This window comes from Dreissena polymorpha, chromosome 3, assembly GCF_020536995.1.
Source record: "Dreissena polymorpha isolate Duluth1 chromosome 3, UMN_Dpol_1.0, whole genome shotgun sequence".
In the NCBI taxonomy this organism is placed as follows: domain Eukaryota; kingdom Metazoa; phylum Mollusca; class Bivalvia; order Myida; family Dreissenidae; genus Dreissena; species Dreissena polymorpha.
Genome location: NC_068357.1, coordinates 74,412,240 through 74,433,017, shown reverse-complemented (window position 1 = coordinate 74,433,017; position 20,778 = coordinate 74,412,240). Strand labels below are relative to the sequence as shown.

Below are 20,778 nucleotides of genomic sequence, written 5' to 3'. Positions count from 1 at the left end.
ATTACATCGTTATCTGCAACGTCAAGGTCATACTGTGAGTTCAAAGGTAAAAAATGGCCATTAATGATCTTGTCCGGGCCATAACTATGTCATTAATTGTGAGATTTTAAAATTACTTGGTAAATTTGTTCACAATCATTGGACAGTGTGTCATGCGAAAAAGAATTATGTCGATATCTTTTTGTTCACAGTCATTAGGCGGCGTGTCATGCTAAAGAAATCAAGAGTTCAAAGGTCAAAATGGTCATAAATGATAATGGCATATTAATTCTTAAAAATCGCCATAAATTAGCTTCTCTTGTTTTGTGAAGACAGCATGCAAAATATTCTGTGTCAATCCACCATGTGGGGGTTTACGTCATGTCTGTGACAAAGCTCTAGTTTTTTTTAGTTTTTACTAAAAGATATCTTTTGCTGTGGGGCAAAGTCAGAGTCCCGAAGAAAACTCCACCTGCCTGTTGTGAGATGAGAAGCATGTGTACAGTGCTAACCAAGCAATCTTAAATGTTTTGTTCTTTGTATTGTCCCCATATGTTATTTTACTATTTTTCCAATTATAAATCTGTTAGTAAATGTAAGAATTGTGAAACTTTTAAATAAAATATTCATGATCGGCTTTCATGAACAACATCTAATGCCAGTACAAATACCATAACTTGATTTCCTGTCGGGAAATATTGATACATCCTACAGTTCTTGGGGTTTTTAGAAAGTGCTGAATAAAAAACACAACTTGTTGAAAAAAAAAGTCTTTTAATTAAACAAATTATGCTTGGCATTGTATGGCCTTTAACACACAAGATCTCTAAAGCTATTTCTCCTTTTATTAATTTAATCCTCTAATATTGCATGTTTTTGTCAGGACATCTAGCTGTTACAGTATTTAGTTTATGGTGTTAATAAAGTGTCCAATATACAAAATTGATCAAGTTCCCTTTTTTGAGAAACGTGATATTATATCTCTGGAAAATGAGATCTGAAAGTATGATTTAGCACAAATACTTTATAATGTTTTGTATCATTACTTACACTGCGGGCATCCTATTACAAACTTGTTGATTTACCTGGATTGAGTGGACACCAAATTGACATGTTTGGTATTCCTAAGCAATAAAATCATGCTGTATGTTGGTGTTAATGGCAAGGCTTGGCAAATAAAAGTGACACATTTTAATCTTGTATTTTATGAATAGTTGTGTGTCATGTAAAATGCAATATATGAATTTTGTCTCAAGTAGAATAATGTTGACATCTGCACAATTTCAAACATGGCGTAGGAAAACTAAATGTAATCTAGCTGTAAATTGCAGTTGGTTCCTTTATTATTATTATGCATGTGTTGATGACATGACGATTCTTAATTGGCATTTGTTTCCTATCGACCCTTTCTACTTACAAACATACTTGTTTTCAGAAAACTAGAATTTGCATTGATGCTCAATAATGCATTATAATTGTTATGGAGTTTTGCCATAGCCAGGGCATGTTTTACTCAACAGAGCAGGTGGTTTCGTATTTCAATAATGTTTGATATGAAAATGCAGTGGCATATTGATGATATTGCACAGAAACTTCAGAATTTCTCAAATCAGTTATATAATATTGGAAATTCATCCCCTCATTTCTTAGTGAAAATAGCCCCAAACTCAATGTTTAGGTTTGAATATTAGAGGAAAAGACAGTTAAGAAATTGGACATCATCCAGATATGAAGGAAGGCACATAATCCAATTTAATCTGCTGTTGTAATTAAGAAGGAATTTTATAATTATTTGTCCTTATCAGCAATCTGTTTAATACAATGACACCTGTTTTGAAACTGATGGGACGTGTAGCCATTTAGTATTTTACTATTTCCTTTATTAACAAATTGAGATATGTTAGTTTTAATAACTGACCAACACAGCAAGAATTTAGCTTGACATCTCTGGTATGTGATATTCAAATATTAAGTTATAATGTTTTCCAGACCTGATACTTTGCTACTGTCAGCACTATTGTTTTATAATGACCTCAAAAAGGGACAGAAAACAATAAATATGACGTTTTCCTACAGTGTAAGTGAGCTAATGAAATAATCATGTCATTTGATTAATTCCATGACAACATTTTGTGGGAATACCTAGTGGATGCAATTAATAATATCGCAATGGTGACACATGCATAGTAGGCACATCTACTGTTATTGATGGTGAATGAAGTAGTCATGAAACCTGACAGATTTTATGACAAAAGATGGTGTAACTACTCTTTCCAAAACCTGCCTGCATTCGTTATCTCCCCTGTATATCAGCAGGTAACCATTGACAAGGCAAGGTTTGATTTTTCGGCGAAGCTGTATACGCCAGCTTTTCACCTTACCTGACCTTTGTAACTGTCCAATAAAATTCAATTAAAACTTCCCGCGGCTAGTTCAGAATGAATAGACTTCATTTATCCCATTAAGGCTGATTTGAGCATTCCACCAGAACATTGGAAACATGTCCGCGTCTTTGTAATACTGTTTCACTGCGTGTTCAGCTTGAAATATTTTTATCTCTAATGAAAAGGCTTAATAGATAGAACAGTTTTACACTCAATCTCGACATCAATACAGTTTGTGCGTGCACCTTTTATTTTCAGAGGCAACAGCGTTTATACTTAAAGGCTATGTTCTCATATTTAGTACTGACTTCCATATTCTTGTCAACCTGTTAACATGTAAAAGTATAAAGAGCAGTGGAAGCGTGGCCTCACTTCAATGCATTGCATCTTAACCCGCGAGGTATCACGGGCAGTTTGCCGTTAGTGTGTGGTTTATTTACAGGTCATAGCTGCGTCTTCGAATACGCTTATGTGCTGATCTGAGTTCGCGGTCAGTGAAAGAATCGTTATATAATATAGACGCTATCCGTGAACTAGGTGAACTGGAATTTTCTTTAGACCAGAAAGATGTTAAATGAAGATATTCAGCGATATTATTATGGTATGTCAATAATAGATTCTTAATGTGTTTTCAACAATACCATGATAAATATTATTTTTAATTAATTTAACAAGAATTATTCCACTATATTGACTAATGCATTAAGCATGAGCGCGATGATTCTTGATACTGTTAATAATCGAATCAAATACTAATGCCCGACAAACCACTAAAACAGGTTTGTTCGAAGAACGCGCGTATAAATATTTAAAATATGTACGGATACTAAGTGTGTGGCCGGTTGACTCATATGTTTAAATTTCACTTCCATTCTTCTTTTGGTTTTCTGTTTTGTATCTATAGGTTTATGACCAGCAATACGTAATAATGTAAAATAAGCCGCGAAAACTCCGCGTAACATCCCGTACTGCGTGTGATGCAGCTAAGAACTGCACAGAAAAAGATATTCACTATCCTTGATCTTATTTATTGAACTCTTTACCTTTCACAAACTCCAACCACAATCAACGCCGTATATCTTTTTTTAAAGATATTTCTTGTTAACTTTTTCTTATTTAATTTATTTACCAGGGTGCACTAATAAAACTGCTTCTGTATTGTTTTCAGCGAGAATGGAAAAAAAGCAACAGAAATTAATAATGAGAAACGTAAAAATAATTGTGTTTTTGTTTAATTGATCATCATCACATTAATGTTTGTGAAGAGGATAGCTCAATTGATTTGATTGGTACCAGTCAAAGGCCTGCGTGGAAGTCGGCATATGTGTAGAACATACATGCCATACGTCCTGGATTGTCCGGGATTGTCCCGGAGTCTCGGAAATCTGTCAAATGTCCCGGATTTTACCAAATCCATATATACATGTACATATCCTTTGCTTAACTGCACCTCGAATCTGTGTTCCCACTAATCCGCAGCGTCTCCATGGTAATGCCTACCCAAATCAGTGACTTGGCTTTGTGTCAAAATCGATCAATTAACAGGGGTCCTGTTATCATATCAAACCGAAAAGGCAGCATTGTTTAATGTGGTTGTTAATTTGCTTAAATATACTACATTATAATTTCCCTCTGCGTAAGGGCAAAGGAGTTGTTCACACATCTGAAGATTCATGCGGTTGTGAATTAGTCATGCAAGAATAACCCTGTATCAATATCAATCTATAGTTTCAGTGGCGTTGTTATACCAAGCACACTAATCGGTCCGTATTGTGTCGTACTCAACGATAAAAACGTGGACAGTAACTGTTGCTTTGGAGACTTTTGATGAAAACATTGACGTTGTCAGCGTGGAAATTGTGCATTTCATGCATAATTCAGTTATATTAAAACATTTATTTTTACGCGAGATTAAATAAAAAAAAAAACACACACAAACAATTTTAATTTTTATGGTCTTTAAGATAATTATGCCCCCCTTTAAAGAAGAGGGGGTATATTGCTTTGCACATGTCGGTCTGTCGGTCGGTCTATCGGTCCGTCCACCAGGTGGTTTCCGGATGATAACTCAAGAACGCTTGGGCCTAGAATCATGAAACTTCATAAATACATTGATCATGACTCGCAGATGACCCCTATAGATTTTGAGGTCACTAGGTCAAAGGTCAAGGTCACGGTGACCCGAAATAGTAAAATGGTTTCTGGATGATAACTCAAGAACGCTTAGGCCTAGGATCATGAAACTTGATAGGTAGATTGATCATGACTCGCAGATGACCCCTATTGATTTTCCGGTCACTAGGTCAAAGGTCAAGGTCACAGTGACCCGAAATAGTAAAATGGTTTCCGGATGATAACTCAAGAACGCTTGGGCCTAGAATCATGAAACTTGATAGGTAGATTGATCATGACTCACAGATGACTCCTATTGATTTTCAGGTCACTAGGTCAAAGGTCAAGGTCACAGTGACCCGAAATAGTAAAATGGTTTCCGGATGATAACTCAAGAATGCTTATGCCTAGGATCATGAAACTTCGTAGGTAGATTGATAATGGCTCGCAGATGACCATTATTGATTTTCAGGTCACTATATCAAAGGTCAAGGTCACGGTGACCTGAAATAGTAAAATGGTTTCCGGATGATAACTCAAGAACGCTAATGGCTATGATCATGAAACTTCATAGGTACATTGATCATGACTTGCAGATGACCCCTATTGATTTTGAGGTCATTAGGTCAAAGGTCAAGGTCATGGTGACCCGAAATAGTAATATGGTTTCCGGATGATAACTCAAGAACGCTTATGCCTAGGATCATGACTTCATAGGTACATTGATCATGACTTGCAGGTGACCCCTATCGATTTTGAGGTCACTAGATCAAAGGTCAAGTTCACGGTGACCCGAAATAGTAAAATGGTTTCCGGATGATAACTGAAGAACGCTTATTCCTAGGATCATGAAACTAGATAGGTAGATTGATCATGACTCGCAGATGACCTCTATTGATTTTCAGGTCACTAGGTCAAAGGTCAAGGTCACAGTGACCCGAAATAGTAAAATGGTTTCCAGATGATAACTCAAGAACACTTATGGCTAGGATCATGAAACTTCATAGGTACATTGATCATGACTGGCAGATGACCCCTATTGATTTTCAGGTCACTAGGTCAAAGGTCAAGGTCACAGTGACAAAAAACATATTCACACAATGGCTGTCACTAAAACGGAGAGCCCATATGGGGGGCATGCATGTTTTACAAACAGCCCTGTTATTTATTGAAACAATTACTGTAACATATACTAATTAAACAAAATGCAAATCGCCTATTAGGCGGATATATTATACGATTTTACGTTGCTAGGCGCACCTGCCACTTACATCATTTCAACAAAATGGCCAACTTTAAAGAAAATAAATTGTGAATCGGCAAACATGGCAAATAAAGATCGAATTAACAATGGAGATCATACACTTAGAAAAGATTAATGAAATGCCTGTGATAATCAACGATGTATAAAATCATTTAGATACTAACAACATATTTATTAGTAATGAACTCATTTTACAATGTGAAAAAACATGCGTACCAAAAATGTTTATATGTCTATATATATATCGCTTTTTATAATGTAAACATGTCCCGGAAAATCGGCAAATATCCCGGAAAATTGAGCTTAATGTCCTGGAATTGGTCTGGAAATTTATGGCATTTATGGTGTAGAATGACATTACAATCTTAAAATTTAAGTCCTGAATTTCTGAGAATAGTCCTGACTTTTGCCAAAACAGGGGATACAATGGAGAATGTATGTTTGACTGTGAGGCTTTAGTGAAATATTTGTTGGTTGGCAATCTTTATCCTGCAGGAACCTCCGTAACTCAATTGCAGTGCTCCAGCTAGGCCTAAATCGAAGGGCGCCGCGCCGCGCCCTGCCCTCCCGAACCTCCGCCCTGCCCCCCCCCCCCCATATATCTTTTATTACATTGTTACTACTTTAATCCTCATTGTAGACATTATATTTGAATGGTTTAATTATAATGGGAATAGTATAATTATTTATAACATATAAATTAACATGCAATAGGAAGCATTCCAGAAACACCGGCGCGCTCGTACGTGCCCTTTTCACAAAATACTGCGCGTCGAAAGTGCCCTTACTAAAAAGCCCCCCTGCCCTTTCCAAATTCTAGCTGGAGCACTGCAATTGTATGGGACTGCAACTGAACTAATTTAATTTTTACGTTTTAAATTATGATAATGTGTGTTTCCTTTATTTTATCAGCATTATTTGCATTTAGTGTTGATATGTATTACATTTTAATGATTTAACTTGGATGTACATCATCACAATTATATAGAACACCATACATGACAATTTTAGGCCTCAAATGACTATGAAGTAAAATTTAATTACATGGTCTGATGGAAGTAATCAGAAAATACTTAATGTTTTTAGTTACTAACGGTTATGACGATAATTTGACTGTAAGTTTACTTTTACTCCCATAATCAAATTTATCAGTCCATAAAGTTATAATGATTTAGTAGTCATTTTAGGTTGAATTAAATAGTTTTAACAGTTTTGATGCTAAAAGTAAGTATCTGATGGTTTTATGTAACAACTGACAAATGATAAGACATTATTGCATTGGCGGATTTATTTGTCGGTGCAGAACGAACACCACAGATTATTATAACTGGCTTTTTGAAATTCTGTGCCTGCATATGGGTGAACTGACTTCATGTGTTATGACTGTCATATATTTGCCTGTCATATACATATTTTGTTTGTTTAAATGTATTGTAATAGTTTCTGAGGTCAAGTTTGTGGATAACCAACCACACCATGTCAGAATTTGAAGGAACTTGTTTGCCCAATGTCTTACAAAAATAAAATAACATATTTAGATGGCTTAACTGCAAACCCTTTGGCATCTTGAATTACCTTTACAATATTATAAGAAGAAATCTTTCACATTAATTAATAAACAGAGGTCGCCGTGGTGTAATGGATATGGTGTCAGCCTAGCGACAGTGAGGTCACGGGTTTGATCCCCACTGTGGGAGCATTCATTAGATCTCCTTCAAAGACACCAAGTACTGGTTCTGTGCCCAAGAAACGGACTCGAGAGCATTTCAATAAGCCTGAGGCTTTCGATGCAATCAAGCTAAAATAAATAGGTCTAAACTAATTAATAAAAAAATCAACCTGTCATAAAGTGACATTAAGTACTTACTTAAATGACTCTCATAATGGTTTTGAAAATAGTGTGGAGAAAATTCCAATCTGTTCTAATCAGTAATGTCAGATATCAATTTGAAAACTCTTTATTAATTGTTGTAACAGTAACAGTGAGATGAGAATTATATATCACAGCTGTTCTCATCTTTTTAAATGGCGTCTGAAATTTTATCTAAAAAAATATAAGATTGAAATTGGTTTGGGTAAAGATAAAACGTTTCGCATACATAAAGCAAGATTTATCATTATAGCGCAAAACATAACAAGGAAACATGCATATAAAAAAACACACAAATACAAACATAAAAAACAAGAAACTAATGTTTCCTTAAGGCAGAATTTTATAACCTTTAAAGGTAATGGTTTTTGTATATGATATATAAAGGTTCTGGCATGAGTTGTCATATCATACCACATTTTATTAAACCAGTTCACACCCCAGGAAACCCGATACCTTGTGAGCAGCATAATACCATCCGAGCAGCTTTGTATAATTTAGCGTGAACTTACATAGGGTAAGTAAATTGGAAAAAAATTAAAAAATGTCAAAGTCCAATTTCAAACAACTGTGTATTAACATCAATAACAAAGGTATTAGCCTACATGTAGAAAAAATCCTGACAAATTTTCTTAAAAAATGAGCGAAATGTGGCTCCCTGAAGTAGAAGACCGGGCAAAATAGGCCAATTTGTTCAGGCATTTAGGGGAAAAAAACTGCTTTAATTTGCAAGCCACTACAATAATTAAAAGATTTATACAAACTTACACATGTCTGCCATAACCTCTCAGCAGGGTTTCTCCAGAAAACTATTTTTGTGTGGAGAAATTTGCGTTTTTAATGACCATGTTGGGAAAACATGGATACCATCTGGAGAAGAATAGGAGCAGCAACTTTAAATCACACTAAAATATACAAAGCTGATGGGAGGGTATTATGCTGCTCACAAGGTATCAAGTTTCCTGGGGTGGTTCAGGAATTTTGTTAGTAAGCGAGCCTTTGGCGAGCTTACTATTAAACTAGTTTTTTGGACGAGTTTAATAAAATATGGTATGAAATTACAATAAGCAAATTAAATAAATATTTACGCAAACATAATGATAAATCCCGAATGTTGTTTACATTTTGTGACGTCATTTGACGTTGCAACGTCATTTCAGCAAAATAACAAAATGCGGTTGGTCAATCAAACGAAAACTAAGCCAATTAAAACGCTTCAAAAGTGTATAACACATGTGTAAGATAAAAAAATTTGTAATGGTTATATTACATGGGAAACGGGTATTGCATGTGATAAAATTTCATTACTATTTTTACACAAACTGTTTTCAATGAGATTAAAATGTTAATATTGGTTTTAATGTTCAGCTTTCCATTCAATTTAGCAATTATTGTGAAATTCAATATTTGCATTTCTATATTTCAGTTTGGCAGACATGCTTAATAATTGCTAATATATTGCGCCTGTCATGATAATAGCGAATGTTTTGACGGGTGCGTGTGCCCAATTAAACCTGTGTACAACTATCAGAGCATTCACCTATGCTTTTGTGACTTCAATTGAAACTATATTTCAGGTTACTTTTTTTCACGTACCAATGAGCAAGTTTATGTAAACTGTGTTGTTTGGTTTTGATCTCGCTGTTTTGGACATATACGACCTCATCAAGGGGTCACCTTAGAGGTGAGATGAGCCAATTACATACATATATAGCGGTGTGGTTGAAAATATGTGCATAATTGAGAGTTATAAAGACATTTAATGTTTAAGGCACAATTTGGTACCTTTTATTTCTCTACTCAGTTTCTGTGTTGAATTGGTCGTTTTCTGACCCTAAACATTTCAACAACTAATCACTATGTTGTGAAAGAATACTTTTCTATTGTGCGCAGAGGAATGTAAACAGTGCTCTGCCTTTGATGTCCTATAATTTGTTTGGGTTTAAAATGCAGTGATGACTAATTGTCAGGCTTAATGTGAAATAATATGTACACTGAATGTGAAACATTAGAATTATCAATATTTGGGTGCATTGTGTATTGAAAGCCGACGTTGTGAGTACCTTAAGAGGGATTTCCTTGTTCAATTCAGGTATGTGTTAAGTTATTGTTATATTACTTAAGTTCAATATTTATTTAGTGTCATTTCGGTTTAAAGTGTGTTTAAAGTTGAAACTGAATCTCAATCGTTAACACGTTTATAAGTTTTGTATAACAAGAATTATTACCAAATTGAAGTTTTCAAAGGTGGGTTGTATTTATTTGAATTTAAATAAAGTACTGTTAGTATGTAATATTTATTTTTACAAAACTACTTGTTTTCAATAGACAGTAAACATAGGTCTGTATTCGATTTGTTTTCAGTCATATTCAAGTATAATCACTTAAAACAACAGACTGTATGAATAATTTGAATTATTTGATCACTCGGCTGCAATAAATCAAAATTGTATCAAAACTATAATCATGTCTGCAGGGCATTCCACTTGTGTCCGACAACCCAACTTAATGGAAAATCAAAGCGCTGAAGGCACTGTAGGTGTTCGCTGTTGTATAAGACGCAACTCAGTTAAAAAAAATTATGTTATAGCTTTTTATATTGCAAGTTTTAAATGAACACAACCCATTCAAATTTTTAAAGAGTGTGTCTTAAAGCACAGGTCCAGGTGTGTTTTTTTTAAATCATTAATAAAGAATATATTTTAAGCTTCATTGTGGGAAAACAGGGCTTAATGCATATGCATAAATTGTCATCCCAGTACCAGAGACTCTTTAAATGAAAAACATTATAAAATCAGAAATGTTGTTTTTGATTAACTTTTTGCATTGCACAGGCTAATCAGTATGCACAGGCTAATCCTATTTGACATGCATTAAGCCCCATTTTCCCTGAAAGCAGCTAATATGTACAGATTTCAATGATAAACACTACACTGGCCAATCTCGTCTTATAAGCTGTTAAACACTATTAGTCATATAAACCCTCTGCAGTGTACCAGTGGTGAACTATAAACAGGCAAATGCAGGGGCGTATTTAGGTGGGGGGCTAGGGGGCTAAAGCCCCCCCAGCTGGCTGGCTAGACACTATTTTTAATAAAAATGAGCCCCTTACAGTTTCAATCCACTTGTGTATTTCCTGTCATATGTCCCTAATTAAGCCATAAACAGCTGTCGATTTGTGTGATTTGCCCCCAGGCATGTGTACAGACGATCTAACCTTCGTCAGCTAAACGCTTCATTGACTGTAAGTAATAAACTGCGCTATTTGATTGGCTGATGAAGATACATTCAACTAATGAAATTCATCCATACATTTAAGCTATAGATAAATGTTTACAAATGGCTGCTGCATGAGACTTGTGAAAAACAATATTTCAATTTGTAGCAATTAAAGAGTTTAGACGAACGCAATGAACAATCATAATTATTTTTTCGGTAATATCTTTCAACTTGATGAATTTAATTGGTATAAGCTCTTTAGAGTGATAATCCTTTTGAGTAACAAGTTATTGCCAGCGAAATTCAACTGCACACTTAATGAATGGCAATTATTATTTTTTTATTTTATTTTTTTTACAAATCGGGCTTACTGCTTTGATGTACATCCATACTTTTTATACGCCCGTATAAAATACGGGACGTATTATGTGAAACCCCTTGGCGGGCGGGCGGGCGGCGGGCGGGCGGCGGGCGGCGGGCGGAAGGCATCACTTTGTCCGGACTCTAATTCAAATTGTATTCATCCGATCTTCACCAAACTTGGTCAGCAGTTGCATCTAGTTGATATCTAGGCCAAGTTCGAATATGGGTCATGCCGGGTCAAAAACTAGGTCATAGGGTCAATAAGTGCATTTTCAAAGGGGCCACTTTGTCCGGACTCTATTTCAAATTGTATTCATCCGATCTTCACCAAACTTGGTCAGCAGTTGCATCTAGTTGATATATAGGCCAAGTTCGAATATGGGTCATGCCGGGTCAAAAACTAGGTCATAGGGTCAATTAGTGCATTTTCAACGGCGCCACTTTGTCCGGACTCTAATTCAAATTGTATTCATCCGATCTTCACCTAACTTGGTCAGTAGTTGCATCTAGTTGATATCTAGGTCAAGTCCGAATATGGGTCATGCTAGGTCAAAAACTAGGTCAAAGGGTCAATTAGTGCATTTTACTTTGTCCGGACTCTAATTCAAATTGTATAAATCTTATCTTCACCAAACTTGGTCAGTAGTTGCATCTAGTTGATATCTAGGCCAAGTTCGAATATGGGTCATGCCAGGTAAAAAACTAGGTCATAGGGTCAATTAGTCCATTTTCAACAGCGCCACTTTGTCCGGACTCTTATTCAAATTGTATTCATCCGATCTTTACCAAACTTGGTCAGTAGTTGCATCTAGTTGATATCTAGGTCAAGTTCGAATATGGGTCATGTACACTTATTGATATCAATGCATATATATGAATATATCAGTTATATAAGTTGTTGTTGTTTTTTTTGCTTATTTCCAAAACAAATACATCAATCATCAGTGTATCATCTCCAATGGCACACGAATCGGGCGTATATTGCTCCGTCATGCGGCGCTCTTGTTAAAATTAAAAAAGACTCAAAAATGAAGAATTGCTTTGCTATATGAAACTAAATCATTTTCTTAAAGCGTGACAACATCGAGGCAGCAACACCCGAATTAAACTACACAAAAACCTAACGACTCCCTTTGTTAACACTTTTGTGAACGAAATGGACACCCGATTCAGTGATTTGCAGACTAAGGCAGCCATGTGATTGAAGTTTATACCTGAACAAATGTGCGCCTCTCCTGTCAGTGCTAGTGACCTTGAATGGTTCATTGATGATCTCCCTTCCCCTCAGTCCCTCCCTGCTGAGTTGCACTTTATATGGCAGGCTAGGTGGAAAGGTGTACCCAACCCACCTACTACCCTTCAGGGCTCTGTTGCACATTGTTATTCCCAGCTGTACCCCACCATTGACACTGTTTTGTCCATATCATGTGTGTTCCCTGTTACATCATGCGAGTGTGAAAGGAGTATTAGTGCCAAAGCACTTGATAAGACAAAACTAAGATCATCAATGGGTCAGAACAGGTTATCCGCTGTGTGCCTGCTTTCCATTCATAGGGACATGGACATAAACATTTTAATGTTGTACCTAAGTTGACCTAGTAGGATATCCAGCATGGTTAAATAGGAGGTCCACCCATCTTACTCTGTTAAAAAAGTTATTTATAAAGATAATTTCTCCCACCACTTAAGTGGTTTGAGAGACATTTGATTTACCCATGTGTGTCTGTCTGTCCGTGTGTCTGTCACACTTGATGTGTGAACTCAAGTTCTTATTTGTTTTACATGCACTTTTATCATGCAAAATGCTGATAAGATAGCAGGAAATCGCATTATTTCAAGGTGCCAATTCACAAAAAAAATCGTCGACGGAAGGGGACACCCCTCCCGCACCCTCCCCTGTTGAGCCCCCCCTCTAAAAAATTTCTGGATACGCCTCTGCAAATGTGGTGGTTATCTTTCCTAGCAGACGGCTCATAGCATTTGTCGTCTGTTGTAACAGGCAGTGGTTGTCTTTCCATACCGTAGCTAAGGCTTCTAAGCACATACTGATTAGCAAAATATGGTCTGTAACATTAGTGTGAGCTAACGCTCCCACTAAAAAACTGAACCAAAATATGGAGATGTTCAAGTTCACATGCTGGTAATGAAGTGTGTAGAGTTTGAGCTCTCTAGCAGCAATACTTTTTGAGTTACGCACAACTTAAGTTTAAAAAGGTAATATTTTGCTAAAAATGGTCCACAGCTCCAGTTGTTAAAAAAATATCCTGAAAGAATACTTTTCTATTGTGCCTAGAAAATGTAAACAGTGCTCTGCCTTTGATGTCCTATCATTTGTTTGGGTTAAAAATGCAGTGGTGACAAATTGTCAGGCTTAGTGTGAAATAAAATGTACACTGAAGGTGAAACATTAGAATTATCAATATTTGGGTGCATTGTGTATTGAAAGCTGATGTTGTGAGTACCTTAAAGGGATCTTTTCACGCTTTGGTAAATTGACAAAATTGAAAAAAGTTGTTTCAGATCCGCAAATTTTCGTTTTAGTTTTGATATTTGTGAGGAAACAGTAATACTGAACATTTACCATGCTCTAATATAGCCATTATATTCATCTTTTGACGATTTTAAAACCTAAAAATTATAAAGCGTTGCAACGCGAAACGATTGAATAATTTGGAGAGTTCTGTTTTTGTCGTTAAATTTTGTGAAACTACAAAGTTTGCTTATATAAGGTATAAAATACGTTAAGAATGTGTACTCGGCGGAATAGCTCAGTAGGCTAAAGCGTTTTTACTTCAGGACTCTGGCAGGACTTCAGGGGTCACTGGTTCGAAACCTGCTCCGGGCAATGTTCTTTTCCTTTTTTAAATTTTATTCTTGATTTTTTACTGATGCTTTTACGATCCAATGTTTACATTTATCAATATAAAGCATTTAATGAATAAGTTAAAAAATGCCAAAATCTGTGAAAAGGCCCCTTTAAGAGGGATTTCCTTGTTCAATTCAGGTATGTGTTTATAGTAATTGTTATATTACTTAAGTTCAATCTTTATATAGTGTAATTTCAATTTAAAGTGTTTTTAAAATTGAAACTGAATCTCAATCGTTAACTGTGTCGTACGTGGTATGGACATAATGAAGATCACTCTTGCGTATGTGAATGCCTTGAGATGACCTTGTACAACCAAGTATTCAAAAAATTGCATGTCACCTGATTTGTGCAAAAACTGATTACATGTGCCTTCTAATTTAAATGTTACATGGTACCTTTTTGCACCAAGGAGGCGATATATTTATTAATTTCTATGTTATATATGTGAATATATATCAAATAATATTTATCCATATATGTGATACCTAAAAAAAAAATGGAAGGGCCCCGCACAGTATCCTGGGCCTGCTAGTGGCGGGTTATCACAGAATTGTCACAATTAATTCTGTGACAGTTCCTATGAGATAATGTTTTGATAAGTTTGGAAGGTCTTTGTTGTGGAAAACTGTTTATCAAGTTTGCAGTCAACATTGCATGGTTTATGATCCCCCTGCAAACACATGTTCAGTTCAATGTTTGAGTTTTCATTGGAATGTTTTGGTTCAATATCTTTCATGGACATGCTTTCACATAAAAGAAGTATTATGGAAGGATATACATATTTGCCATTTTTATGTTGACGCATACGCTGTTATTGAAAATATTGTTTGCACAGGATACATTTGTTTTTAATTGCTGAACAATGTAAGTGTTCTTCTAAACACTGACTTACTATAAAATGGATTGTTGATCTCATTTATAAAAAATAATCCTTAACATTATTGTTCATTCATATTGATCACAAGCTACTCCAATGATGCTGCTATAGATGCTTACCTGATTAAGGTGTTTGATATTAAGTATTTAATGTAAACATTGTTATTTTCTGTATACATATTATTTTTTGCCGCATGTTTTACATGTACATTATCAAAACCATTATATATTTGTCACCTGACACCTCATGTAACTATGTTAAGTTCAAGAAACCCAGTTTACTGACATAGCAGGTATAAATAAGGATTCCTTCCATCTTAATTTTCTTCCCAACATGGCAATAAACGAGCACAGAATGTATAAGTTGTTTCCATTTATATTGCTTCCAGGAAGTTTTACTTCTCATCACAAAATTTGTTCAGAACATTTTTGTTCATGATAACTTGGATGATTTCTTAAATAGTTACATAAATATCACAAAAGCTGCTGACAGAACAGTGCAGTTCCCATTGGCCTCAGGCTACCTAGGGCCTTTGGTCCTTGTGTTTTAAAGATATAAACTGCGAAGTAATGCTTCTGTGCATGTTCATTCAAAAAAGAATTTAGGTATCATAGTGTAATATGAATCAATTCTATCTATATGAAGTAGTATACAAGGATAGTTTTTGTATTAAATATAAAAGTCCCTGTCTGGTTCTATTGTATACAGAACAGACAGATGTCTCGTAGCCAGACTGCTCTATGACAGCTAACCATTGTGAACAGTTTCATGACTTGTTTCAAATTACTTCATTCCACAATTACCAGTCTGATTATGTTATCAAGCAATTGTGTCGCTATCAGTTCTTGCATACCATTTCCTTTAATGAGTTTACAGGAAGATATAGTTTGTGAGTCATTGTTTACATTCTTATAGATTGCTGATGGGTATGCTATGTATTTTGCAACTTGAATGTTCATTAAGTTATATTCATTCCACTTTTAGAAATCAAATACAAATATCGTGTTATTTCTCTTTTAATATATAAAAATGTAAAATGTGTTTTAGTTTTAGGATCCTTTTGAAACAATATTTCATTTGAGTCAGGTATTATAGGCATTTAAGAGTCAATAAGAGACTTCCACATTAACCTTCATAAGTTGCATGTTGCAAACAAATTTATATTTGACATCGTCTATATGAAAGTTCAAAGTTTTTTATTTTGTGTGTAACATTCTTCAGAAACAACTTTTGTCACTTCAACAAAATTTGGCAAAATGCTCAAGGGAGGTAACATATGACACAATTACCCATTTTTTCCCTTGTATGAGTAGCCTCCCATGGATTTATTTTCCACAACAATATGCAGCTGTATAACATTTAGATAAATTGTTATTAAAATTGCTATGACTGAAAGATTGTTATCAAATGATGACACAATTTAAATGGGAATATTGTGCAACTAATGCATCTTTATTCTTGTACTGATAAACAGAACAATATTGACTTGCCTTGATAAAATCTTCAAAATTGGATGAAAATCTCTTTTAGAGGTCAACAAATGGAAACAGAGCACATTTCCATAATCTTGCTATTTCTATTACATTTGGTTTAAAGTGGTTTGGACTAAGTGTTATGTAACCTCTATGCAAAGTCTAAGGCAGAGTTTTATACTGTTCCTTATCTGATCGGATTAGGGAGATCAGCTGTCGTGCTCTTGGCTAAGCCTAATCCAATAAGAGGCGGAATCCTTAATCCCCATTGAGGTTCTTGAGACACCATTATGTGAGCCTTTGTTTTTGTTGCAAGGAAAAACAGCCTGTTATTATTCACTTGAACTTGACTCTAACTTGTTGGTCGAGTGTAAAACTCGAATAAAGTTTATTGTTTGTACCATTCTAATGTACAACTTTTCGTTCTATCTATACCTTTTAGCGGGCAATCATAATTCTCAAATTTGAATGAATAATAAAATGTAATAAATTGGGCAAAACAAAAAAACCTTTTACATTAAGTTCATGTACATGTGTATTTGTACCTGCATGGATTGTATGCCGTATTACTATAATGTTTCACTGCAAAATGAATGGTCATTGACTTTTTTTATTAGAGGAGCTCAAACAAGAAGATTATTTGAGTTTAATTTGGTCACAACATTCTGACATTTCACAACTCTCTGACCTTTTGAAAATGACTGTCCTTCATTTGCTTGTGAAAGTCCATAAATTAAGGTATTTACTGTCCTACTTTGGCATGAGCATGACTTAAAAAGTTTGTTGTTTTCATTTTCACAAAGAGTTATTGCCTTAAATTATTTAAAAGCCGATGCTTTATTGTAGGGTATTCCTTTCTAAAGATGAATCCTAGTGACATTAATAACGAGATGTCACCTTTCTGTGTTTAACAACCTGTTGTCTGATGTTCCTAACTTTGTATTGCAGCTCAATTATTCTTTGGGTTGTTTTTCATTCTTGGGGTTCATTTCATGGCATGTGATGGCAGAGGTATCAGCTATATCTCAGGTGTCACAAGGGCAGTCTTAATTGCTGTAATAAGAATACCAATTGTGGTTTGGGGATCAACCTTTGCAGATAAACTTGTTTGATATAATACTGTCCCTGTTTTTTTACGGGTGTAGAAAGTTTTGTTCCATTTTATTTACTTCTTGTAAGCAGCAGATAATTGGTCAGATGTTGTGTCTATTTTAATATGTCTTGTATGCAATTTCTTATTGCTAAAACAAATTAAAATTTTGATTCCAAGAATTTATTTAAATGTTTACAAAGTTGGAGATCCAGAATTACTTGCATACATGTCTTCAGGGTGCATTGTAATAAAGACAAGGTATCTTCATTGATATTTAATGAACCTATCATTGATTGACATGTCTGAGCTTACATTAGTGTAAATAAAAGGCTTATTGTTGAGAGTGACATGGTTCCATTTTGAAGGGTAATGCAATGCTGGGCTGGACAGTTTGTTTAGTACTCAGTTGTATTGCATGCGTGCATTCAGGGTGGTTTTGGGTGTGTGACACTTCACACTTTCATCCTTTCAATCCTTATTATCATGCATGCATTTCTCCCCACATCAAGTTTGTCATATGGTATGGGGCTAATTTCACTGGATGACTCATAAAATCACTTCCGATCTGTGGCAGTTGTTAAATCTTGTGCAACTAATATTTATAACTTTTTAATTCTTGTGGAAATTCATGCTTTTTTCAAAACCACAAGGATTAATAGAGCAAAAGTAAAAACTATTTATCACGTAATGTTTGGCTAGTTTTTTGTTGATTAAATCTGATCATTGTTTGAAGAAAGTAGTCTTAAATGTCTTTAGGGAAAATAAAGAGTATTTCTAATAGTCAAATGCATATTTCAGTCTTCTATTTTTTTATTAAAAAAAAATAATTCACTTGTTTGTTATTTTTGTCATTTGGAGCTTAACCATACATGCCATAATTTTTCAGACCAATTCCGGGACATTGAGTTAAATTGTCCGGGACTTTTGCCGATTTTCCGGGACATGTATAAAATGTAGCGATATTTATAGACATATGCATTATTTGGTACGTTTTTGTTTGTTTCGCATCGTTAATTGCAAAAGTTCGAAAGCCTATCCGAAATACACTTGATCTATTAACGTCAAATTAAACATTACTACTTCCGTTACTAGATACAAGCCACGTGTTTTCAGTGTAAGCGTTCTAAACATAGATGGTGACGTCACTGCGTTATTGTTATTAAGACCGGTGTGTAACGCGTAGCTGTTGATACGCCTTTATTCATTTATAACATTTATATAATAAAAAATACAACAATACAGTACCGTTAGATCGTCAACTAAAATCAATTCACAATACATACAACCAATCACATTAAAACGAATACAACAAAACAGTACCGGTAGATCGTCAACTTAAAATCCGGACCGGATGACGTTTATATATGCTTACTTTTTTACTCAACTTCTTTGTCGGTTAAACGTGCGAACATAAACTGCTTTTAATTTTTTAATCAGCGATGTTGGACTTCAGATGTGTGAACAACTATCCTTTGCCCTTACGCAGCGGGAAATAATGATGTAGTAGATTAAAGTCAATTAACAACCACATTAAACAATGCCGCCTTTTCGGTTTGACCGCGAACGTGAGACAATCGATATGATAACAGGACCCCTGTTAATTGATCGATTTTGACACGTAGCGTAGTCTGCCTATTCGGGTAGGCATTGTCATGGAGACGCTGCAGATTCGAGGTGCAGTTAAGCCTAAGATAAGGTACATGTATATATGGATTTTGTAAATTCCGGGACATTTGACAGATTTCCGGGACAGCGGGACAAGTTCTTCATTTCCGGGACTGTCCCGGACAATCCGGGACGTATTGCATGTATGGCTTAACATTTTTTTTAGCTGGATAACACTGAAATCCTCTAAAATACTGAGTACCTCTTGAGATGATTTCCTATGATGACCTATGGTTAATATCTTATGAGAAATAATTCTTAATAATACTCCCACAATGGAGATCAAACACAGGACTTCTTACTCAGATTAAAAGACATACGCTATTTATCACTTGTCCAACACATCAAACTATCAGATTTGCTGATCAACTATAATATTAAGGAATAGACAGCAGCAGACTCCCTTGTGCATTTTTGATTCCTGGATTTAAATTAATTGCCGTTGGATGTAAAATAATGCCCTTGCAGATGTCTGGTTATATTAGAAGTGACATTTTAATAGACACAACTAATGCGTTAAATACTGCATAAGGGTCTTGCAATTTTTCATTTAACATATATTGAAGAATAGAAAATTGAAAACGTCAGATTTTTGTTTATGGTTGAAGGTTAGACATTTTACTGTATGTATTGTTAACAGGTGTTGAATAAATATAAAAGTGTAACTGATAGCTTTCTAACAACATCCTGACGCAAATGTTATGCAAATTGAAAGTAATGACAATTACTCTAAATGCAACATAGTGCAATGCTATTATTAGAAAATCTATAGAAAATACAATGTTTACTATGACTATAATTGTAGTTGTTTTTTGCCTGCATAGAATGCAAGAAAATATTTATTGCATTTATGTTTTGATGTGGTTCTTTTACAGTGTTTAGAAACTAAACTGACATGCAAAATGTGAAAACCAAAAAATAAATATAGGAGAGTAAAACGATACAGTGGTGAGATAATAAATTTATTTTTAGTACATAAATAATGTTAATGGGTCATGGTATGTAAACATTATGGTGCTGTGGGCGTCTGTTTGAAAGATATGTGAATATTTGAAGAGACAGTTTTGCAAATTCATGCTACTCTAAAGAAGGTTTTATGATTAAAGCCAAAGAAGGATATAATTATTTTTTTCACCTTATTGTAGTAATTAAAAAGACGGAGGGAAATTTTTGTGTAATAGGAGAGAAATTGGCAACAATGGTCTGCCAAATATTCATTTCAATGTTATTCGCTGTATGATGGCTTGTAAATAGTAATTATAGAATGTGTCTACATAATATTCTGCTTAAATACATATTTTTTATGAGCCCAGGTGTGCACATTATGTATACCTGAGTTACATGCATGTCCCCCAGCTGGTAATTTGTCAGTGGATAGTCGGTGACTTTGTGACTTTGAAATGCAATTGTTAATTATATAAACATAACAATATTGAGTCTGTTAGAAATATTATTCACATGCAACAGGTGCATGCTCAGCATTCCATTTGTTAACATTTTGTGACAGATTTAATTAACCATTTGACCACTAAGATACCTACTTTGAGCATTTGTAGTTCTTTAAAAAGATAAATTTAATTAAATACCTTTGTAACTGTATTTAAGTTTTAA

At 34.8% G+C, this 20,778-nt stretch overlaps 1 protein-coding gene across 6 annotated transcripts in view; it reads left to right on the top strand.

Annotated features, from left to right (window-relative positions):
- LOC127874777 (pleckstrin homology domain-containing family G member 1-like) overlaps positions 1-20,778 on the top strand; it is a 290,411-nt gene that overhangs the window by 204,773 nt on the left and 64,860 nt on the right. The window contains exon 1 of one of the 6 annotated variants that reach the window (XM_052419388.1): positions 9,246-9,701. The exons of the other annotated variants lie outside the window; for them this stretch is intronic. The gene's annotated coding sequence lies outside the window, so the exon portion shown is untranslated. Of the gene's footprint in view, positions 1-9,245; positions 9,702-20,778 lie in introns of those variants that run through there. 6 annotated transcript variants of the gene reach the window in all.